The sequence below is a fragment of the Sturnus vulgaris genome, chromosome 1, assembly GCF_052056855.1.
Source record: "Sturnus vulgaris isolate bStuVul1 chromosome 1, bStuVul1.hap1, whole genome shotgun sequence".
NCBI lineage: Eukaryota > Metazoa > Chordata > Aves > Passeriformes > Sturnidae > Sturnus > Sturnus vulgaris.
Window position 1 is genome coordinate 110,943,374 of NC_142243.1, and position 25,359 is coordinate 110,968,732.

The 25,359-nt window shown below is 40.5% G+C and overlaps 2 long non-coding RNA genes across 2 annotated transcripts in view; one reads left to right on the plus strand and one right to left on the minus strand.

Moving 5' to 3' along the window:
* The window catches only part of LOC148225408 (uncharacterized), a 5,069-nt gene extending 1,174 nt beyond the window's left edge, over positions 1-3,895 (plus strand). Inside the window, exons 1-2 of the long non-coding RNA XR_015807162.1 lie at positions 1-657; positions 1,167-3,895. The exon at positions 1-657 is cut by the window's left edge and continues 1,174 nt beyond it. This is a non-coding gene — a long non-coding RNA (uncharacterized LOC148225408). The remainder of the gene's footprint in view (positions 658-1,166) is intronic.
* LOC148225407 (uncharacterized) overlaps positions 1-24,528 on the minus strand; it is a 27,026-nt gene extending 2,498 nt beyond the window's left edge. Inside the window, exons 1-2 of the long non-coding RNA XR_015807167.1 lie at positions 24,447-24,528; positions 1,835-1,939 (exon numbers count right to left, since the gene is read on the minus strand). This is a non-coding gene — a long non-coding RNA (uncharacterized LOC148225407). The remainder of the gene's footprint in view (positions 1-1,834; positions 1,940-24,446) is intronic.
* Positions 24,529-25,359: the final 831 nt, after the last annotated feature.

Consider the following 25,359-nt stretch of genomic DNA (forward strand, 5'->3'; position numbering starts at 1 on the left):
AGTCTTCTGGGTTTTGGGTTTTTTTTGTTGTTGTATTTTAATCTCATCTCCGATCTTTTAGGAATTTTCCATTGCATTCCTGAGCCTGGTTCTGGATTACTTTTGGCTCAGACTGAATTGAATCTTGTGGCTATTCCTCAATAGATGTCTGGAGTGCAAAGTCTACTTGACCATAACTTTCTGTGTCGTTTACTGCAGGGTAGCATGCACATAAAGACCCTCAAGTCATGTGAAATAAGAGCCTTGACCTCAAGACACAATAAAATTGGTTAGTTTAGTTGTAGCTCAAAAGGTCACTTTTTCTGGGACTGCCTCTGAGGGCTGTTTTAAACTAATTATTACCTTTGATTTTAACTTATCGTTTGTTAACAAAAGAAAGAAAGGAAAAAATACAACCCCCAGTTATTATAATTTCAACAGTTTGACTGGCATGTATTTAACATTATGGACGTATGAAAAGACAAGGTCCCTACCTGAGGAGGAGCTTACAGTGTAAATTAGACAGAGAGCACTGTGAATAATAAAAGCAGGCAGAGGAGAGATTTGTATAAGACTGTGGAAATAGTGGGGAGGTGCATAAGAGAAATATGCAGAGTTGAGAAATATTCTACCAGTTGACACTAATCATGATACGTTTCTTCCTTGTTCTGTTTTCATGTAAGTATGGTAATAGTTTTATTTTTTCTCTATTTGCTTGCTTGTCACTGAGCTATTCCACTGCAGAAGCTCTCCTGATTTTTCTGTTCTAGATTCTAGTACAATAGGTAATATAGGTATATCTTTATTCTTCTGCTCAGCCAAGGAAAATAACAGAGAAATTCCCCAAAATGTTATATATACGTCCCTTGGCAGTTTTTCCACAGCAGTCTACTGAAAAGTATGATTCACTATTAATAGAAAGCATAAATTAACTTGGAAATCTGGGCTTTTGACACTATCGTCTCCCAAAAAACCTCTGACACATCTTTAGATGTTTGTTTGTTTGTTTGTTTTTTGTAATGTTTCCAAACAAAAATTGTGCTTGCTGTTAATTTATTTTTCTTTCTGCCTAGTTGCATTAGACAAACAAAAGTAAAAAAAGAAAAAAAAAAAAAAGCTGAACAGCTTCTTTCCACTGTTCCTTAACAAAGAGAATGCGATGCTACACAGGCTTTATTCTTTTTAAGTGTTGAAAGGAGGATGATATCAGAAACAGGAATATCAGAAAAGGTGATGGATCAACCTGAGAAATTAAACTGCTATCAATCAAGAGGACCAGATGGTGTTCGTCCAAGAGCTCTGAAGGAACGGGAGACCAGTGCAAGTGAGCTGCTAACAAAAATATGCAATTTATCATTAAAAACAGCTACTGTACCAGAGGACAGGAGAGTGGCCGAGGGTGTACCTATCTCTTAGAAAGGTGTTAATGATGATTCTGGGAATTATAAACCAGTAAGCCACTTTAGTACAAGGAAACTATTCAGAGAATCAGTAAAAATAATATACTTAAGCACACAGATAATAAGTAAAATCTGCAATGCTTCTGCCCACATTTGCTCAACCCTCCTAGAACTACAGGAAAGAGTTAATTAGTAGTCGATAAAGTAGAACCAGAAGACACAATTAATTTAGTGTTTGCAACATCTTATGGTAAGGTTTCTGAAAAGAAAAACACAGAAGGTCCAGAATTAAAATCCATCTATGTTGTAAGTACTAAGTAGCAGAGGGAAATCAAACTCCAAAATTTTAGAACTATTAGAATTAGAATTAGAATTTTACCCTCTGAGAGCATTTTATAAACACAGTCAGATTACTACAACTTACTAATGGTCATGTTAGAGGTGAAGTAACTTACCTGTAATTGTCAAAGCAAGGTGTGTCAGAACTAGACTTCAGTTCATGAACACCCAAGTTCCAGAGCCGCATTTAGGTGACTAGACAGCATCCCTTTCTCTAGATACTGCAGAAGGAAGAATCAGTTGAAGCAGAGAAAGAAGTTAACTCTGAATTGCCCCTGGGACCAATACTGGCAATAAAGATGGTTTTTTTCAACTTATTCACTGGAAATTTAGAAAGCTTGGAAAAAAGCTTCTGAAATAAAGAATGCAAAACTTGTTTTCATTGCAACAGTCACAGCCTGCTTTCTGGTGTTTAAACCCAGTGCCCATTGCTCTAAGAGGATAATTCATGGGGGTATTTGTCCATTTATTAAGTTAACTGAATTTAGACAAAACTTGAAGAAATTCCAGAGCAAGACAGTAAACTAAGATAAAATGGTGACATGATGGAATGCAAAATTAAACAGACTAATGCCAAGGAGTGTATGCTGGAAAATATTTTCAAGAACTGATGGCTATTAATTAGCACAGGAAAATCTAAGCATCATTTACTGAAAATGTTATCCAGGATATTGCAGGAGCTTAGAAAATGCACACAAGCAGAGAAGATATTCAGTATGAACAAAACGATGATTAAACATAAAATATTACTATGCAGTTTCATGAGTAAAAACTGCATTTCCAGATATTCTGTTGTATTTTAGTCAGTGGGTTATAAGCAAGACACGGCAAACCAAGGAAACATACAGAGAAATGCAGTAAACATGTCTAATGAAACAGGGAAAAGCACCAAGAAGGCAAATTTAAAGGAAGAAAACAATTAATTTAGAAACAGAAAGAGATAGAAGACTTTTGAAGAGTTTTCGGACACATAAAATTCCAATTGATGCAGAAGAGCTCAGGTGTTCCTGTCTGGTTTCTTGCGTTTTACAAAAAATAAGTGAGAAGCATATGTAATTGAATATATAGATACCTTTTTTTTCTTCAGAATATGTAGTCAAATTGTGGGATTTATTGCTTCTGCATAGGATTGAGGAAAAGAGCTTTGGGGCAATGAGGGAATTAGAAAATGAAAACAAAAGGAAGTGAAAAGAGGAGGACTAACTCTTTGTCATGTCCTCCAGTTTCCTGAGACTCAGCTGCATCTCCACACAAAGGGCACATGGCCAGTGATACGCAGGTTTGGTGAAAGGGCATCTCAGGTTGCAGAGGAAAAAGACCTGAGAAAGAGCCATCCCATGCAACATGGTTTTCTCTCTAGAGCCATTGCTTTTTCGGGCAGAAATCCAAATAGCTGCTGCTATAGGTCTGCCTAACTCCCACGGCTCAGTCTGTGCAGCCCTTTTGGTCTGGGGTAAGGGACAGAACGAGGCAGGAGGAAAGAGTGGCCAAACTTGGAGCCTGACTCCCCTATGAAGCCTAGGACTGTGCTGCTTGACATCCTTTCCAGCCCTGCCAGCCTCTCCACAAGCATGCAAACTGTACTCCCCTGAGAGTACAGAAAGCAGTGGGAACTCGATGTGATTCTCCTTGTGGAATTTCTCAGCACTTTTTTCTTCCTTGGGATTTTTCCCGAGAGATTGGAGTATTTAGCCCTTACTTAGCTTTATCAAAGTATTAGACATTTATTTGATTAAGTATAGCATCTGCAGCCACACTAGCTAGAATAAAAATTATAAGGGCTATCAATCCTCATACTTCAGGGCATAAGCTGATCACCAGCTGGGGTCGAAAAGAAATTTCCCTCTGTGGTATAGTATTGCAATTAGGTGCATTAGGAGGGGGTTATGCCTTCCTGAGTAGCCTCAGGCATTGGCCAGTGTGAGAGGCAGAGAGATACCAGGCTAGATGGACCACTGGTCTGCTCCAATATGGCAATTCCTTTGTTCTTAGGGCTGAATGTTTCTGCTGCCGAGCCGCCCTACTTTGTCATAATGTCAAAATCCAGCATTAATTATAATTCTGAAAATGAAGGAATATTCATGAATTATTGTGTTGGCAATAACTGCGTGTAATGCAATAAAGACAAAAACAGTGTCTGCTGCAGAGTAAAAGGAAGTTGACAGCTTCACGCACAAGGTGGTTTCTGTTTCCAGTTACCCTCCAGAACTCCTTGCACCCCAGAGTCAACACCTTTGAGAATAATGAAGTAATTACAATTTTATTTTACCATATTCTGACAACAGATTTGATTCAATAGTGTCTGCACAGTTCAGACAAAGCAAAACACTCCAACAGTTTGACTATAAAATGCCGATAGTTTTTATGTGCTCAAATTTAATCCCCCAAATGGCATGATGGCCTTCTTGGTGAACTAATTTTAAACAAAATTTTCTTCTGTATTATTCTGGTTCCATCAGCATTTTGATAGAACGAAAAAAAAAATAGAAAAGACAGAAAAAAAAAATCCGATAGCTGCTTTATTCTTGTCATGTTCTTTTTCTAAAGCAACTCTCGGAGATGATTGCAAGAGTACATTAAAGGCATGCATTTTCGAAGTTAGTCAGTTGTCAAAGTGATCCTGAAGGTTGACAATCACATTTAAGACAAATACAGAAATCTAAAAGAAATGCTTACAAGCAATTCTGCATTCTAGGCAATGATTTTGTTTGAAAATGCATCCAGTTCAAGGGTTAAATGAAAGCAAAAGCAATCACTTCAACCATGTTTTTGAAGAAAATAAACCAGCTTGATGTAAGCTAAATGAAGGGGGTCTGTGACTTAAAAGGAATGGACAGATAGAGAAAAAGGTCAGAAGATTAAATTTTCCCTAAGGGAAAAGTCATTCTTTGGAATCATTAACCTCCTTCTAGGTCACTACTGAAAAAAACAGCAGGAAATCCTACTGCTCCTGGAAAGATGGGTGCATCGTATACCACCCACTGACCTAGCAACTCTATGGCAAACATAATTGTGCTTACAAATTCTCCTCCAGGCAGAGGAGAATTTGGTTTTACTATGCCCATTTTAAAGCAATATGAACTTTCAGCTGAATTCTGAAGTGTATCTATAAAGAAAGTATTTCAGGGGCTTGGGATGTTAGAAAGAAGGATCACTTGCTTGAATGTATTTTTTTTTTCTTTTATTTAAAAGAGAGAAATCTAGAAGCAGAGTTTTTGAATTTGAAAGTTGGTCAGTGACATGTTTTATCCATTAACCATTTCTCTTTAGGAGTGAAATTAATCATGGTCATTGTTGCGATGCATTTTAGTGACTTTCTACACCCTAAAACACATTGCTGGGATCAACTGTATATTTTCAAAGTATTTTCTTGTCTCAAAGAACCTGCATCAGAGTGTGTTTTCAAGGCTTGATTGTCAGCTAATTCTGCTGGGTCCTAGAGAAGTTGGGGAGTAAACAGTACACAGAGAGTAAACAGTACACCAAAGAGGAGAATTGAGGTCTCGTATAAGTCTTCCAGAAAGAATTTGGAGGACGTTCTGTAGCATTTATCAGACAATACGGAGATGAACAATATGACCAATATCGATGGAAACAAGTCTTTTGTCATGATCAAGCCTCAAAATAAGCAAGGGAAACTATGTCTGGTCAATTTCTACCAGAATACCATGTGGAAATGCTCACATCTTCATTGAAAAGTGGCCTCTTTTTCTTCCCCTCTTGCAACAGAACTCTTAATCAACATAAATGCAAATTCATATTTGCTTTTGATGGAAGCTCCAAATCCATCAAGAATTGGCAAGGCAGGGAGATGCCTGTAGCTCTGCAAAGTCCCTTGTCTACTTGGAAACTGTAGGCAAAGTCTGTATCCTACTTCAGAATCAAGGACTTAATCTTAAGAACTTGTATTACTGGAAAATATTCTGGCAACTATCTTAAAATCTTTTGTCTCTGGACAGCCAATTTTTTTCCTAACAGAAAGGCATATTCAGAAGAGAATTTTAATATGGAGAAAAGACTTCAACAACTCACAAGGATGTTACACAGTAAAAACTGAACATTTTGCATCGTCTATGAAGATATCTCAAATCTCAGGCATGCTGGATGAGCACTGAGCAATACGTTTTCTTAATTTGATGTTGTCTCTTTCCATTTCATTTGCATATATGAAGTGAAAAAAGAAAAATACACAGAAACAATCACAACCATGGACTGCCCTTGAAGCAGAAGGTGTCTTGATTAGCTTAAATTTATGAAATTTTGCATTTCATAAAACACCACTTTTCACATGTAAGCAAGATCTTTGAAGATTTTGAAAGACAATGACATGACCCCTGGAGAATAAAGGCATTGAAAGAAGTAGCTAAGAGAAAGACAAATAAAGCATAGTTTGTGGAAATTAGCACCCTTTACAAAGCCTCAAATAGGACATAATCACACAGAGTTCACATTCTTCATGAAACCCATGATTTTTACTCATGTTCACACAACCGAATAGCTAACGAGCAAAAATCTCTTCCCAAATGTTAGCAGCTCAATTACCTAATGTGAACAAGGTACAGGGGTAAGAACTTCTTGATATGTGTATGGCAAGAAAAAGAATCGTGTGTCTCACTCGTTTCCTAGCCAAAATGCATTTCAGAGGCAGGAAATCAAAAACACATCACAAACCTCTCTGAGGAGACTACACACATTCACTGTGCCGATATTAGTGTCTGTCAGGAGGCTGTCAGGCTCAGGGAGTCACAGCTCCCTAAAGCAGTGCTTCCCCAGTGTCTCCTCCCCAGAAGTGTGGGTTTGGATCATACTTTGCTAGGAAATAGTGAGGAAATATCACAGTGTTACAGCTGCTTAGACAACTCCCCAAATTCAATACAAACAGCGCTCCGAAACAAAGCGACCAAGGAATGTTGCAGCAGAGCCCTAAGCTGAGCAGCAAGATGTAAGATTTATTATGACACAGTGCAGGGGATATCTGAAATTGAAGTCAAAGCATTAATGTGTCTTTGCCTCCTCTCCCCCTCCCTGTCTTATTTTTTCTTTGTAATTCACATATGTGTGTGTGTATATATATATAATTGCTTATTTTCTCAAGTGACGTGGCATCTAAAATGATTGAAAATTTTAGGAGGTGAGGATTTCCTAAGATCTTTTCTACTTGTTTTTCCTGTGTTCCAGTGTTCTCTACCCACAGGACACTGAAATGCTGAAATTTCAGCAGTTCATATGTTTGCCTGCCCACCTCTTTAATAAAAGGGTTGTGTTTCTTTTCTGTCAACACCTATTCTTTAGCACACATCTCTGTTATCATCCAGGAAAATGTTGGCATAGTCTTTTAGGGGATTTGTTGGCTTTTTTCTTCTTTTAAATTCATTTCTGTAGCTGGGCTTTTCCTTTTAAGTCCCCTTAATTTCTGTCATCAGTTTCAACCCCAAAGTTCTCACTTTCGCAAGACAATAAGCTATTTTCACACATGTAAAAAGCTCTGTAAAGTGGAATCGCAGATGTCACATTTACATGTTTATGTTTTCTGTTTCTTTTTTTTTTTTTTTGTCCGTCTGTTGCTCAGTTCAGCTCTCCAAGTCCAAGATATTTCAGTGGAGCTGAGAGACTCTCTCAGTTCTTCTGCCCAGAGATCTAGCTTTACAAAATAAGCAGGTATCTCAAGCTACGTGGCAGCTTTGCTTCCAAGGATAAAAGCAACCGCTGTAAAATCCGACAATGACCCCGTGCACAAACGCTCACAGGCTCTCACACATGTGACCCGTAAACCAGTGCAGTTAATTTTCCATACGGTCCTGTCCCTTTCTGTGTGGAAAAAAAAAAAAAAAAAAGAAAAAAAAAAAAGAAAAAAGAAAGAAGAAAGAAGAAGAAAAAAAAGGCTGTGAAAGGTGAGTTTTTGAAGAAGAAATCCCTCAGAGGCTCCTCTTGCTGAGATTCCCCGCTAGGATTGCAGGGGGCAAGAGAAGACCTGCTTTTGGCTCGGTGCAGTAGAGGCCGTGGGATCTGCCCCCAAATCTGGCAGCTCGGTGGGATGCCGTGACCTCTCACCCTGGCGCCTTGGCAGCTCAGCCCCATTGTTCCCGGGGGCAGGGGGCTGGCGAAGCCAGGAGGGGGGTGAACATCACCACAACCTCTGTGGCTCTGGGAAAGGAGATCACCTCTATGTGGAGACCTGGAAGATGTGAGCTGGCCCAGATTTACTGGTAGCATTCAAGATTTCCAGGCTGCTCAGGTAATATAAAGAAGAACCATGAAAGTAAAACGATGGACTCACTGGAAGTGGCACGTACAAGTTTAATTTGCCTCCTCCAAGTATTCTTGCATGAGCTCCTGGTATTCTCCCTTCAGCTCAGGGAAACAGAGAGGCCACGAGTGAATCATTCTACCCTGAGCTCCAGTTACTTGCTCCACTCTAACCTGCAGCTACCTGCTTCTCAGATTTTTCAAAGGCTTCTAATTCGGCCAGATCGGGGTCTTTTTTCACAAGAACAAAAAAAAGCTCATTGCTGTCACCAAAAGTGACACCCTCCTCATACATCTCCCTCCCCCTCCTGCACATCCAATTATCAAGTCTCTTTTCCAAAGTATGAGATCTCTAGAGCTTCTCAATGAAGGGTTTGTAATAATTCTTTTAACATGGCAAAACACCACATTATTCCCTAAACATTAATGTTGCATGAATGCGAGACTTCTTTTCCCCATGAAATTTCCTTTTTGATTTTACAAAACAGAAAGTGCAATTTAAAACAATGCTAATGGAGCTCATATCTTCCATGATCTAAAATTATTTTGTGTGGTGCCAATAACTAGCTTGCTAAAAATGCTTGTCTGAGGAACCAACCTGACCTTGAACAAGGGCACTCAAGCCCTTCCTTTTATGACAGTGTCCTTCTGAGCACCCAGTAAAATATCACCGGGTGTTTGGCCATTTGTATGCTGAAAGACCAGAGCTCCACATTTCAGATTTGCTTAACACCCTATGCCACTCAAACACTTGTCACTAGCTAAATTCCCACCTATTGATATGTTTACATCCTCCCCATGGTGTCTTTCAGTTGCTGTTCAGGACATGGACAATTTTTTCCTCTGTGGTTCTTCATTCAAGTACAAATGTCTGAGCTCTCAAGCAACCTGAGGTATGGGAGCATTTACTTGGAGGAGAAGGCCATGCCACATTCAGGAGGGCAGATACAGAAAGACAGAGGGGCTGTAGAAATTTTCATGATTTTGCACCCTCTTGGAGATGTGAAATCAAGGGGTGTCTGGCCAACAAATCAGATAACCAAGAGAGGATTTACTGAGGAAAGATAATATGGATATGCACAATTAACTCCAATAAAATTACATCATCTGAGGAATTATTTTCTTTCTCATTGAAAAGCATCTTGCAGTTTCTGTCTATAGAGTTAATATTTAAAGATTAGGGCTGTAACACACTTCAAGACACTTTCTTGATTTCATGGGGTCACTCTACTATATTCTCTTGTTTATGTAAGTTGTAAATGAAGTATCTGATACGTCCACCCTGAAAACTGAGTTTTTAACCAATTTGTGTCATTATTAAATCTTAGCACTACATTCCATGTTGACATCTCATAAAAATACCTCCATGCCCAGTTTTCTGCTTGGGTGTCATCACTCAGTGATCATGAGAGCATGAAACCAGATGCTGTTCCAGGTCGGTGTAATGATGGTTTGGCTAAACAAAAATAAAATGGCTTTTCATGCTTATTGATCTTGATTTTTTTGGCCATTTTTACACTTCATTGCCTATAAGCTCAGTAAGGATGTGCTTTGTAAAAGGAACTGAAGTTTCTTTTCTCAGTGGATTAGACATTTCACATTTTAGTGGCTCCCACTAACGTTTCCATGCCCCCCTCCCAGAAGCAGCCCCTTTCCATTGACTTAAAAAAAAAAAAAGGATTGATCTTTAAGTAATACATATGATATTAGTTTTTCAGTTTTAAAATAATCACATTATTGCAGACATTTTAATAGCTGTAGAGGTTGCTATGTATTAACATGATTCATGGTCCTTGACAGCAGTGTCTCTGAAAATCCCACAGGAATGCAAAATACAAAACTCCACACACGTTCAAATTTTACTGCCTGCAGCTAAAAGAGGGGAAAAAAACTTAAAACTGTTGAAACCCTTCAACTTTAAAAGCATTAATAGATGGTCCCAGGGGATTAAATCTAAATCTTAATGTGTAAAAATCAAGTTAATAACCACAGAGATTAATATGGTTGCATTTGATTATTGTGATAATGCAAACAATTAGTACTGCTAAAGTGAGATATATTAGCCTCCTACTTGCCCCACACACATCTGCAAAGCATTGGAAATAAATGGAAATAAAACATTTTGCTCTGAAAGGTTTTTCTCTTTTCTTTTTGCCTTTGCCTTATTTTCTCTGTAGCTGACTCATTTTCAAACTATAATTGTTAACATTTTATTTTTAAGCCTGTCTTTTTATAAGACTCTCATAAAATTGGTTGCCATAATCATTCATTCCATATTGTCAGCAAATTATGCATTCCTTGCCAATACAAGTAAATAAATAAATCTTCTAGATAAATGACACTTTTTTTCCTTCTTTCTTTTAAGGACAAAAAAAAAAAAAAGCCATGCAAATGTGTTAGTCTGAGGAAAATAAGGACTTCTTCCTAGTCCACTGTTGGTTTAAATCAGAATGCCCTAGGACTGGAACCAGGCATCTAATCCAATCTATATTATAGGTGGAGTTGGAAGTGCCACCTATACTTAATGCTTGACACTTCCCATTATAAAACCCTTTTTTCAGTTGCAAATAACTGTGCCAGACTTTTCAGTGTTCGACTAAAATTCCCCTTGCTGGATGAATGCCTCACTTTGATTTATTTGCTGTTCTAAAATTTTAGATAAAAACAGCTCAGCAATTTCCAAGAACAAGATTATAGAAATTATATTATTTTGCCTACATTTTAAAAAAATAATCCTTGCAACCATTCAGTCGATTAACTCTACCCATCCCTTGGAGCATGGACATTATATTTGGCATAGAAGAAGACCTGACTGGTGTCAAGAATGTGAAAGCAGACCAACTTTGGCTAAGTACTTAGCCTTTGCTCAAGTTCAGCAGACATTCTCAGGAATTTGGCAGCAATGTCCTCCAAAGTCTGTGCCTGTACCAGGCACACTCCAACTCTCAAGCTGCAGGTTCTGAGCAAAACATGCCCTCTTAATGCTGCTCATAGGTTCTGTGGTTGCATGTGTTTAGGCAAGGGATGCAGGACTGCAGGGATGGGGAGGCAGAAACCTGGGATTGGATGTCAGTGGTTTGGGAGTGTGGAAGAAAGACTGTCACCCTGGCTTGGCAAGAAGCATGCGTGCAGAAGGAAAGGCAGCTCAAGAAAGGTGTCCAGGGGAGAAGCTTGGTGACTTACTGCTTTATGGGATGGTAGAAGAGACTGAAAGCAAGATGAGGAGCAAGTGGATGAGAAACTGGGACTGGATCTGAGGTGGCTAAAAAGTGAGCTGCAAGTGAGAAATCCAGTGAGAAAAATCTGGTGGTGAAGGGAGGAGTACCAGGATCAAGGCTGGAGGGTTTGAAAACGAATAGAATGGGCCACTGGTTGCTTGTATACAGAAGCTGGGATGGACCCCAATAATCTGGGGTTATCTCATATGTACTCAAGAAACGACCCACAAAGCGAATGGCTCATTCCTCGTAAGCTCTGCTGTGCAGGCAGGATAGCATCAGCCACCTCCAGCTACCTTGAGTGGCTGAGGTCAGCCCTGTAAGTCTGGAGATTTCAGCCCTGCAGCTAAGCCACCATGATGACACTTCTGAGGGGGTTCCAAATTGCCTTTTTAGTGAAAGCTATAGGATAGTACATGGGAAACCTTTAACAGCTAAATATCACACAATAAATCTTTCAAAGTGTAGGAACAATTAAAATTATGTATACAGCCCTAACTTGTCCTCCCCTTTTTTGTTTTTCTGCAGTTTGACATGGATGGGCTTATCTGAAAACCAGTTAGGAAAAGCAGCAGAGAAATATGAACATACAATGTATGGGAAGGTTGGAAAATTAGGAATAAGCATGTAGGAAGAGGAGGGAGGACTTCCTAGATGACATATTTTAATGTTGTCCCACACAGAGGGCTCTGTCCCTGCCTTTTCCTCACCTGCAATGCTGTGGAAACACCAAGACCAGGCTGTTCATTTATGGCTACTTTCTTTGTTTGGAGAGCATTTGACTTGGCACTCCAGCAGTCTCCCTTCCCAAATGCCTCTTGTGACTCCGTCTGAGCTGTGCACTGACAATACACTATACACAACGATTAACTGCACACTGCTGAGCCCTCTGACAACCCAGGCTGTGGTGACTTATCTTGGCCCTCTAGAATTAGTGTGAATGCTGGCCTTATTTAAAGTCTTGTTGCCTTAGTTCCCCTCTTGAAAAATGGGAATAACACCAACCTACCTCTTGCATGAGTGTTGTGAAAATGAATGAATTACTATTTATGAAGTACTGTAATGATGAGTGCCCATGAGGAACAGCCCATGAGGAAATTAATTATTCTATCTTTGGAACAGGGTTTGAATAGTGAGCAGTAAATAGGATGTAGGGCCATTACAGTGAATAAAGAGAACGAAGCAGATGAATAGCATCCACTCTGTTCAGTGAATGAGGCAAGGGCTTGATGAAGAAAGCAGGAAATGTTGTGGTGGTATGGCAGAAGACCATCCCAAGGTGTATGGTAGAAGAAGGTAACCCTGCCATATAGCAGCTCTGGAATGCCTGGGCCCATGTCACCATCACCCTAAACCCTTCCCAGCTCTGCTGATGGACATGTACCACACAGGCTAACATGCCCTGTGAGCTCACCTTCCCTCTCCAATGGTTCCTAATGCAGTTCCTGAGTCCAGCCAGCCCCAGTCTCCTCCCATCTGACTCAGCTCCAGTTTCCTTGCTTGGCCAGGCCCTGACTCAAAAACTGTTTCAGCTTCCCTCCCTTCATCCACAGCCATTAACCCCAGTTCCTATAATAACAGGAAAAAGCACATTCCTAACATAGAGACACCTTCCTCTCTGAAAATCCTAATGCAGCTCTAAACCAAGCGATAGCAGAACTTCAGAAAAGACAAGGAATAATCAGAAAATAGGCACAAAATATATGCAAATATGCAAACCTACATACATTTTCTAGCCTCAGGAGCAGCTATAGGTTTACAATGACATCAGAAACTTTCCAAAATTGATTCAATATAATTTAAGCCCAGTATTTATTTTGAGTGATATAGATTAGAAATTACAACTGAAAATCGAATTTCCCCCCTAAAATATCTCAGCAATCACAATCACAGTATCTGGGAGTCCTTATCCTTCTTGCATAAAATTTTTAATACTGGCATGCTTAAGAAAGAGAATTCAAATGCCTGTTTCCCAGCCTTGGAGAAAGCTGAAGGCTAAATCTATCTATATCGTACACTATTTTTTCATAAAATTACCTCAGCAGTAAGAACCAGTCAAAAACAAATCCAAATGTAGTTCATCCTAATTTCAGGTATGCTAAACTTTAGAGAAACCAATGAAAAAAATCTAGGAGTACCTTTTAGCTTGCAAGCTCAGGTTTGAAAACATATTTTCAGAGCAGTTCACCATTTGTTTCATTACCTTTCAAGCCAAATGCCTCTCAAGATAATCTAAGGCAAAGGATAATCCAAGATTTCTCGTTTTAGGTGCTGAATTTCTAGCTCATCTCTGAGTGAGTTTCTTAAATGCAAGATTTTATAAACTTTAAAATTGTCTGCAAAGGATTAATGACTATTTTGAACGCTTGGAATTAATGTTTCTACTGTGTTCAGTGAGGGAAGCAAACTTCAAAAAGGAAAGAGAAACATTTAGGAAGGAAGGTCTCTTAATGCTATGCAAGCCCTTCTATGAAAGGGAGGGCAAACTCCACCTTTTGGCTAATGCTGGTGGGTGGGAGGGCCACCAGACCAGCAGCTGCATTCCCCCCTGACTGTTTAGAGGAATATATGTATTTGATGCTACTGCCACCTTTTATGCAAGATGCCTGAGAAGCAAGGCATGAAAGAAGAAAAAGGAAAGGGAAGGAGACCCTGCTTCATCACTACAAACCATTACTTCTGCCTTGGCAAAGAAATAACCAGAAGAAAAGAGCAAACCAAGCTGGGACTCTTTTGTTCTTCCACCTTGACAAGGATGGAGCCAGGAAGAATAAATAGCAACCAGCAGCAAGAGTTGCAGGTCACATGGAGCAGTGGAGTAGCTGCACAATCAGGATCAAAGATCAGAGGTTCTTTAATAGTGTGGCACTCTGCTTCCTGGTTGTGCACTGCAAAACCAGTGTTAGGTGGCACACATGGAGCTCCATGTGTCACACAGGCAGTGCTCACACCTTCAGCATGTGATTGGGATGTTAGCATTAGAGATTGAACTGCAAATCCATGAAAACATTTTATCAGTTCTTCCACAGACAGTCCAGAAACACAGTTACCACTATCCCACTTTTACATGACAGCCAATATCTAGTGCAACTAAGATGGCATGGTCTGCTCCAAGCAGTACATTTAATTCCATGCCCTTGTGAATAAATAATACTAATGATCTGTCAGACCCATCTGCATTTCATGCATTTCACTCCTGTAACACCATCCCAGCAGGCAGCATGAGCTTCATGTTTTGTGTTGGAGTCTGTGAGACTGGTCAGTCTCATTGCTGGGATGAAGGTCCAGGTAGTCCCAAACACAGTAGGCAGAAGGGAACACATTTGTTGAAGGGTTTTCTGTCTTACTCCTAATAATGGGGCAGGTCTGTTCTAAGAAATTGATCTCAAGTGTTGTCGCAGCATGTCTTGGGCTGATCTACCCAGGAAATACTATTATTGGGAGAGGCTGTAGAAACAGACTTCATGGATGATCTCCAGGCTTGATGACCTTTGCTGTGACATATCCTGTCATAACATACTACAGAAAAAAGCCCACTTTGTGACATTCATTTCACTGACTCAGCACTGGAAATGTGTGAGCAAGGGCATGAAGGAAGTTAGTCCATCATCAGAGAATCCTGACAGGGTGAAATCCAGGACTTCTTTGCATCCAGGGTGCATGACCTTGGCATCATCTAATCCAGCCAATTCACCAGTCTATCAATCTACACATATTATTTATTTGTTCCAGTGCAGCAGTGTTTTGATTGATATAACTGCTGCTAGTCCCTATTTCATCTCAGCCAAACTCCCATTCTGCTTCCTCTGAGGGAACCCATTGAGGGTTGGAGCAGAAGGATAGGCTTCTTGAAAATGACAAACATCCTGAATCAGCCATAAAAGTGTGCCCTGGCAGCTAACCATAAAATAGCTTGGGTTGGAAAGAATGTTAAAAATCTTCTAATTCCAACCCCTCTGCCATAGGTAGGGACACTTTCCACTAGACTCAGTTGCTCAAAGCCTCATCCAGCCTGGCCTTGAACAGACCAGGGATGAGGTATCCACAACTTTTCTGGTCAACCTGTTCTGGTGTCAACCTGTTCTGGTGCCTTACCACCCTCATAGTAAAGAATTTCTCCCTCATCTCATCTAAACCTACTTTTTTCAGTGTAAAGCCACTACCTCTTGTTCTGTCACAACATGCCCTTGTAAAAGGTTAGGCAAATTTTCCCTTAGCCACTAGGAAAAGGACTCAACTGTATCACTGGCATTGGTTTTGGTTTGGTTTTTTTTTCTCTCTCTCCTTCATTGTTCAAAGATTTAAGGAGTGAGGCTATCATTCCTTTTACACTAAACTGCTAGGCTGCTAATGTTCCCATGGATGGCTTCCTATATCCTCCAGATGTTTCTAGGAACAAAGTGAGCTTGGCAGGGTGACACCAGAGGTAAGTGGGAAATAAATCAGCCAGTGGAATGAGTGGCTGAGGTGGTGCCTGGAGCAGCAGCTACTGCTCCAAGTTGCTGTGGGTAAGCACTAAAGCAGGAGAGCTACAAATTCACCAAGATCTATCACTGTTGAGGCAGGCGTGGCATACAAATAGTATATTTCAGAAGGCTAATATCCCCCTTATTACAACACCCGGCTGTCTTTTATGCACTCTACAAAGTTTACACTTTTTTCGTTGGTTACAATAGATCCACATAACGCTCATTGGTGTAAAACCATCTACACCTCTGTTTTTCACAAAACTTCTAGAAAAGTACTTTTCCCAGCTGCAGGTTTTCTTTCCCACTTATCTCCTTCTCCTTCTCCTTCTCCTTCTCCTTCTCCTTCTCCTTCTCCTTCTCCTTCTCCTTCTCCTTCTCCTTCTCCTTCTCCTTCTCCTTCTCCTTCTCCTTCTCCTTCTCCTTCTCCTTCTCCTTCTCCTTCTCCTTCTCCTTCTCCTTCTCCTCTCAGTCTCCTCTCTCTCGCCGTGATAGAATACCTTTCAGAAATAACCCTTATTCATTAACCCTCTCTGGATCACAGGCCAGCTGTAAGCCTCTCCACCAGGATCTCTGCTGAGCAGGGTCCTGGGTCCTCAATGGATAAAGGGAGGTGGAGTGGAGTGAAGGCTGGAAGCACAAGGGTATGGAAATGAAGCCTGGGAGGTAACACCAGAGGAGAAGGTGAGGCACTGGCTATGTGGAGTCAGCGATGGCAGCGATGAGCAGCAGTGGAGCGAGGGCACAGCAGCAGCAGCAGCAGCAGCAGCAGCCGGGGTGCCTGTGAGCTGTGCCAGGCGGCAGAGCAGCACAGCAGCATCCCTCAGCAGCCACAAGGCCAGCAGCAGCAATGCCCTCCTGTCCCCCTGCTGCTCCAGGAGTGCCTGAGGTCCTCAGGCAGGGGATGGGCTCCGATGTCCTGGGGGATGACGCCGGCTTGGTACCCACGGCAGCACAGGCAGCCAGGGACGCTTCTCTTCCATGAGAATGGATGGACAGGGATGCCTGGGTAACCTGGAAAGTGTTGCCTTTTTCTGAGAGTGGGGACGGTGCAGGGGGTGGCTTTTGCCCCATCTGACAAAATGTAGGAAAACCAGCTGGGTTCCCAGTCAAGGCTCCAAGTAGGGTTGCTGCCAGAAACCAGGCATTAGGGATTCCGCACTGGGGAATTTTGTCAGTGTCTGTGTATTTAGTCAGATTTTCCTGTAATAAAACTACATTTAAGGCACTCTGGTTTTGATAACATGGGAACTGGCACATAATTTATGTTTCCAGAGCTGTTTTTCCTGATCTGAAAGAGCTGCTTCCCCAATATCTTTCAAGATCAAACCTTCATTTTGTCTTTCAGCACTTTTTGTTCCTCATAATTTTTAACCATTGTTTCCAATGCCCTTCTCCCTGGACTATACCTAGCCACAGTGGCCTGGGTTTGTAATTATGGCAAAAATTTGTCTCATGACTAGGCGATGACTAGAGATAATTCCCCAGAAGAAACACCTACAGAAGAATGCCATTTCTGCACTTTTCCTCTCCTTTTGCTTGGATTCATCAGGCTGCTGCTCATCCATCGCTTATTATTTTTAACCCTTCAGCTGTATATTTTCCTTTGAAATGAAATAACTCTATTAGAGTGCATTTACAATATGAAAACTGCTATATTTACCATAATAGTCCCTAAAGTCCTAAAGTGACTATAATTCACAAATTAATATCAGCCTGTTTGCTTATCTCTGAGTTTGTCAGTAAAAACAGTATGTGGGTCTGATTCATTCTGTATGAACAATGAAAATATCTGAACTTTTTCCAGAAAAATGGCAGGAGGTGTTGTGCTTCTGTGTGATTTTAGATTAAGATGCACCTCCACTGAAGAGGAAATGCAAAGTCCTGCACTCAGCAGGAAAAGTTGCTGGAACTCCATCTTTTCTTTTGGGTCAGTTTGCTTCATAGCTCAGTGTCTCAGTGGCAAATCTGGATGATGGCTTTTTTTATAGTCAATATTTAAGATCTAAGGATTTAATTCTCAAATATTCATGACATAATCTGGATATAATTAGAATAAGACTAACATTTTCACAAAAGCACAACATGCATTTTAACGTTTTTCTTGATTTTCTTTTTTTTTTTATTTTAAGAGTCGAAAAGCACTAAATGAAAAAAATTACTTATGTACAGTGAAAACTGGACCTGCAGCATTTTCTGGCACAAGTCATGCATCTCCTCGGGGTGAAAAGCTTTTTACATCACAAGACACATGCTTGACTGTGACTTATCATTTCCAGGTTAGGGACATACTTGAGTTCCTTGACATGCTGCAGGCCATTCATCATTTCAACCTGTGCTACTCTTGTTTTTAAGCTAACTTTTTAGTGTTAGTGAATTTGATTTAGAGACATCAGCAAAGGAGTGACACGGCTTCCTCTAGCATGGTGAGTGCTGTATTTCGGTAATCTGTACACACTGAAATTCACTGTGCCCTCTCCCTGCAGTGTGAACATAGAGGTTCCTACAATGTGCCAGTTTGTGTGTGTGTGTGTGTGTGTGCATGTGCACATATCAGGCAACCTGGGCCACAGCATCATGCCTGAGTCTGTGAGTAAGCTGATGCATGAGCTGAAGGTGAAAAAAATACTACTGCTCCAGTTAGGAAGCAGCAACCATAAGTCACCCTTAGGCATCCTCGTCTGGGGAGAAGGGAGACTGACACCGTAGCCATGGAACGACCAATTCTCCTTGAGCTGTAAGAGCAGAACAGCTAAGGTGTCCTCTGGGGAATCCTCAACAAATTCAATGGGTACTTTCAGCTGGCTTTCAAGTGACTCTGCGTGGCTGCTTAGCTGTAGCTCCTCTGTGGAACTGAGACCAAACTGTGCACGTGTATGTGTGTGGTGGGGGGGAAGTGTAGTTTCTATTCACAGCAAAATTAGCAGTTCTAGAAGATAAACAAGGATTAACTTTTCACCTTTTTCTTTTTTTTAGCTTGGGAAAAAGAAAGCTTTACTTTTTTTTTTTTTTTTTTTTTTTTTTTTTTTTTTTTTTTTGGGTGGGGGCGGGTGGAAAGACAACAGTAGCAGAAGGATCCTATCTCTGCCAGCTTCACCTCTACACGGTGCCCACACATGTGATTTCAAGAACAGTGTATGCACTGATGTTGTGGGTATACCACTAACGTAACTGAGATATTCTGAAGCAGTCATTAACACTTTGGACTCTGAGTCAATCCAGAGATCCACAGAGGAGAAATGGGAGTCACTAATATTTTGGTCAACTTAAGGGGGTTTAATGTAAAAGGATATTTTAGATACTGGTATACACCTAAATAGAGCAAGATATTAACTGCAGTATTGCATCAGTGACCTTAATACAAGGAGTAACTTACAAAAAGTCTCCTTCCCCTCAGTGGTGGTGAACCCCAACACCCAGGTGTGCTGTACCTTACAGGGATGCCTGGAGCAGCTCTACAGTGTTGAGCCATGAGCAAGTGAGCAAGGAGATCACCTGGTAAGGGGAACATATTTAAGCTGCTGAACTGTAACAATATGGCTGGAACTTGCAGTTCTCGCTTCTCCTTCCAGTGCTTCCTGTGCACCAGCTGCCATCTGCGGTATAAAGGGGAGCCACTGGGCTCTCCAATGGTTATATTGATGTTTAATCTTAGACTGAGGCTAGGATCAGGCCAAGGCTGCTTCAGGGACCCAGGAAGCATAATTTCTGGCTCCCACACAGCCTTCACCTGCAAAGCTCTGAGCAGAGTCCAAAATATATTTTGCATACAAATTAATGAGATACATTTATAGCACCCCTTAGACAGCTTTATTCTGTTAGTGCTTACCTTTATTACTGTGTAACATACTCAGCTCTCATTGTCATAAATTGTGCTCTACTTTTGAAGGGGGAGAATAATTCCATATAAAAGATAAATAAATATGAGGAGCAAAATGTTGTCAATTCCTATGAGGCTACCAAAACAATGGCAAAGTCATCCCATGCATAAGTAAAACCTCAGTTTCTGACACCTAGTAATTAGAATCTTCCATCCAGCCTCAACATGCCCAAAGTCAGCATACTTGGGAACATCCCTGTGCCTTGTCTGTGCACGAGGTAGTAGGACAGGGCATGGACCACTGCCCTTAAGGGGCTTCCAAAGACTTCAGAATCTCTGGGAAAGCTGCTGTTGTGGCCTTGAAATCATCTGTACTAGCTAAGTAAAGTTTTATCTTCAGCAATATCCAGATGATTCCAAAGATAGGTAGCACAGTTAAAAACAAATGGGTGAAAGAAATGGCTTTCCTCTGCACTTGGCCGACTTAACCTATGGGTTTCTGCTCTATGATATGAAAGTGTCCACAGTGTTGGCAGGATACTTGCAGTGTTTGCTTTTGTGCATTTTCATACACATGTATTTAATAGCCAAGTGTTTTCACTGTGCCCAGGCCAGTAAGATATCTCTCTGCCTGTCTTGACTTCAATTTGTACTGGACTAAGTGATGGCAGAAGCTCTGCTCTGCCACCTCACCAGCCCCTTACCCATCTCCACTGAATCACAAGTCGCATCCCAGCAGATTAAAGTAAATTTCACTTTAAATGAGCAAATTGGACAATGAACCACAACATCTGAGGGAGGACAAACACAGGCATTTTGCTGCTTCTGAGGTTTCCTCCAGGCAGGGAGAGGGGCAGGGCACCTGGGGGTAACCTTTTTCCTTACCCCAATGTGATTCACCAGGGCTTGTGAGTCACAGCCATTAGATATCAGGGGAACATGTGTGAAGAGGCATTATTCAATGTGAGTGAAGGTTGCAAAATTGGATTCTATTGTAGGAAAGCTTTTAAGTTATATTAGCCTATGTCTGGGAAGCATTTGTAAAAATTTCACTTTCTCTGAAGAAAATACTATTTGATCCAATTTTTTACAAATACACAGAAAAATATGAACCATGAGGACTTTATAGGAGTTCTCCCAACACACCATTTTTAGCAAAAGCCCTCTCATTTCATGGAATTTTCTCTTTACTTTTCAACAGCAGAAATTACAGTGGTGGATATGGGTACTGGAGGTGACCCACACACCATTGGGGACCCAGAATTTTCTGGGCTGTGTCATGGCAGAGCTGCTGATGTTTGGCCATTCATGGTGAGTAGTAGCAAGTGCTTTAAAATGCCTCATTGAACTATTCAGTTTAGTCTTTTATTTTAGTCTTGCCATGCTCAACACAGGTCTTCAGATAATACACCCTTCTTTCCAGTCCTACAAACATTTAATGATACATAGACAAGGTATCACAGAAAATACCCCAGTGTAGGTAGTCCTGTCTTTTCAGAAAAAAAAATGGCATTCTTGGGATCTAAGATAGCATTGAAAAAAAATTTGAATTCTGTATTTCCTTACAGACTCACTGTTGTCTACCATTCATAACTAACTGCATTTATGAGTAATGAAATAATTCCTTTCATATGAGGATAAATGTATGGTATTATGGCATGATCAGGTAGGATGCATTTCAGCAGAGCTTTAAGTGAAATATTGCAATTTGGAGGTCATGTGGAAGATCAAATCCCCAGTCAGAAAGCTATATGGTTGCCTTCATTTTCCTTTCCCAACCCCAGGAAGGCTTAATTGGCAGCTAGTTTACATTGTGATCATCTAGCTTCTTAGAATTTTCTTTTTTTTTGTTACAGTTTTTTTAAATGAGCATTTTCTCAAGGGAATTAATTATTACTTTGACTGGTATATTAATATATTTCTATCAAGAAGTTTTATAAATTACCAAACTCTTGATATAATGTGCAACCATAAAAATCACAAAGAGTATCTGTATCTCTTTCTAATCACATTAAATAATTTTTAAAATCTGAAGCTTATTCTCTTCTTTGTTAAATGGCGACATTCAGACAATTGCAGCTAATGTCTAATGTGCATGTGCTGTGACACTGCTACAGGTTTACCAAAGCTGCCCTTTCTAAGAAGAAAACCATGTCACAAAGTTAAATGAACTCAAATAAATGAAGAATTTCATCACTGCATGGGCATCATTCTTGCAGAGAATGGTCACTGCAGACTTGATTTTTTTCTACTTTGTTTACATTTTATGCAGAGCTTTTAGCAGCATGGTCACTGTGAGGAACTCTGTGGGAAAAAGAAGTTTCAGTACCAGTCACCAGATAAGGAGGGCTCTATGTCTCAGGGCTGCAGCTCCATCTTTAGACAAGCAAACTTCAGTTAGTTCAAGGACCGAGACAAGCCCAAAGGTTTTTACAGTTACTTATCTGTTGACCCTTAAGGAACAAAATATTCCATAGCTCTGTTACTCCAGAGCCAAGAGTAACACAACAGCCACATGCCTGTCTGAGTCCATTCTCGATCCACAGAGAAGATGCTGTGTGTCCTTCCTCTCTTTTCCATCCTTTCTCTTTGATTCCTTGCTGCCATTGCCTATAATCTGCACCTTTTTTTTTCCCCCTGCATGGAAGCAACTATCACAAAAGACTATGTGTTTCAGGCATACACAACATCATTTAGTGCCCTTGCTAGTCAAGGTTCTGGGACTGGAGCCTTCCAAGCCTAGTGTTTGGTTTGGTTTTGCTTTTGTAAGCTCTCCATTGAGCTGGCTGGTAGGAGGAGCATGAGGACGTGGGTCCTGCCAACAGCCTGAGCTCTCCCCATCGAGGTCCTTTCCAACCAGGGAACCTTCCACAGGGAGGCCTGAGAGTCTCCAATGGACATTAATGAGGAGGCACCTTGTCCTCTTCTACTTTCTCTCCTTTCCAGCTGAACTGGCTTGCTAGAATTAAAGTTACCCTCAGTGTTCAAGTTACAGCCTTCCTAACAAATGAAAACAGCAATTAAGGCTGCCACTTCATTCCTAAGTCACACCATTTTGTCTAATTGCAATATATATAATACATAAGATCATGCTGTGCTGGGGGATATATATGCAATAACTGAACACAGTGGCATGATTTAGGACAGACTGGCTTTGAATTTCTTTGTGTGAGCAGGTGGTGTTTCCACACTGCCTCAAATATATTCATCGTGACACTATAAGGTCAAACTTACCCCTTCTGAGGGCTTGGCTTTATTACTAGCCCACAAACTTCAGATGAGGCTCTCTTTCTAGGCTTTCCACAAGGTATTCCCTGCTTTGCTCTCAGCTTGTCCATTCCAGTGGGTATTTACACAGTTCTTATGTTTTAAGGGACCTCTCAGGACTACTTTAAGAAAATTGCAATAGGTAAACTAGTTCCTGCTAAGATGTTACTGTCCATCAGCTGAGAGGGGGTAGTCGTCAGTGCTCCTTGCCTACACCATCTGTCAAAGAAAGTATTAGCTTACATCCTCCTTATAATGGAAGAAAGGAAAATATAGTACTCATAACACCCACTTTAAGAAAGGGGAGAAAGTGCTTGCAGTAACTACATGCCCTATTTTAATATAATCTCAACAGTATGCAATCCTCGAGGAGAAAGGCACTGAGGTAAATGAAAGACGGGACAGGCTGCAAGGTGAGTTTGCCAAAGGCTGATTGTGACAGAGTAACTGGATAGCTTTCTTCTCTGAGATAACAGATTTTCTTGACTGAAGAAATGCAGTAGGTCTCATCTCTATGGACTTGTGAAAAGTAGGTAATAAGGTGCCACATGGGAAATTATTAGTTAAGCTGAAGAAGATGGGAATTAGTTCAAAAAGTATAACGTGGATAAGAAACTAACTAAAGGGAGATGTCAACTGATTTGTGTTGAAATGGGAGATTCAGCCCTGGAATGAGGTTACCTGTTGCCAGGATGTGGGCTTACAAGGTTACTAGGACCTAGCCTTTATTTGTGAGCTTCATTTTGAAACTGTGGTGGAAAAAGTAGGACTGCACTAAAAAACATTAAAATTGCTGGTCACAAAAATCTGTGAGACATCATAAGTGAAGAAAGAGCTAGAAGAACTGATCCACACACAAAGTGCAGAATTGTGTACTTGGAGGTCAACATTGCACAAACATTTGCTTTTCAGCTAGGAATGGCATTGGAAAGACTAAGAAGGTCCTGCTGTGGCTCTGAGCTGGCAAAGAGATGGAGATGGAGATGGCAGCCATAATCCCCACATGGATGATAGCTCCCATAGAAGCACAGCAGTGTCAGCAGCACTGTAAGAGCCCTCTTCCACGTTCAGAGAGCAGCTCTGCATGTCCAGGACCCGAGTTCTGAGAGAGGGGCACAGAAAGGCTACAAGGCATGAAGGGAAATGAGAACCCATCTCTGGCTAAGGGGCCACATGAAAATGTGACCTGTGCAGTCAAGTAAAACAAAAGCTGAAAGGGGAACTAATTGCTCCCCGTAAAAACATCGGGAGGTAAACACCAGGCAACAAAAAAGTAGGTATTACACCTAAAGGACGATGTTGTTGTAAATATGAATACACACACACACACACACACACATATATATATACACATGCTGAATAAATCTAGGCTGAATATTAGAAGCAGATTCTTACCATTAAAGACTTTGTTTCTGAAACAGTCTTCTGTCCAAAGTTACAAACCATATATAATTTCTTTTAATAGAAACCTGGTCAATTTCTGAAGTGGAACTACGTGACAATAATTGATTATAATTATCACAGGGATAAGGGTTAGTGACCAAAGACATCTTTTATAGTTCTCTGCACCTATGAACTGATTTTTCTTGGATTAAGATTTTACATTTCTAGGACTGTTTGAAACACCCAATAGAGAAATAATTTTTAAAATGCATTGCATTAGTAAATAAAAAAAAGAAAAAATATTAAAAATATATCCTGTTTTACCTACATGCTTGTTGGTGATGATTTTCTCCTTGCCATCTCTATGTACTTCTGTTAAGGAGATTCTTAGTCTTTTACCTCTGCCTTCGATGCTGCATGAAAAACTGAGGACCCAAGGGGAATAATGTCATTCTGCTATGAAAAATATACTAAATAAGGATGGAAATATTCATGGAGATAACTCTCCTAAATGCAGATACCATGGAAATATCTCCTTTTAACATTTGTGTCAAATGTTTCAAAGTTGGAGCAGTGCAACTTCATGCCCATTTTTGTCATTTTGAATTATCATATTCGCTCTTTTGCTATATCTGTACTAATCTTTTCCTCCCCAGATTGTCTATGCCAGTTCAGATTCTGACCCCACACATTGCCAAAATGAGCCAAAGTCAAGCCAGAGCTTGCACAAGGAAACAAGGTAGGTAGAGACATGTTGAAATTTTAACCTTTCATTGCTGTTACTTCCTCTAGTGGGAAAATAAAGTGGGGGAAAAAAAAGTGGGCAAAATGTTCAAATTGGATTCAAATTGGATTGGTGGACATTTTTATAGAAAGATGGCAAATTTAGTCCAAAGGTTTTTCACTGTGTGCACTGTCTTCATGATCAGCATTTGCACATTGGTGCGTGCTAATCAGCGATTAGGGAATAAGGTGAGCATGACTGGTAAAAGATAACTGGAGAAAGCTCTTAAAAAATTCAAGGCCCCTTCCCATGTGTGATTTTTCCTAAATGACTTTGGCTTGCTCCTTCCTGAGGTGCATTGTAGGGGAAGGGTTTGAAGTTCCCTGAATTTGCATGTCTTTGCTGGTCAAAGTCAGAATTCTTTGTTTCCTGTACATTATGGGAGCACATAAAGAAAAAGAAAAACCCTACCCACTCACACACACAAAGTGGGCCTAGGGCACTTAATATTTTATTC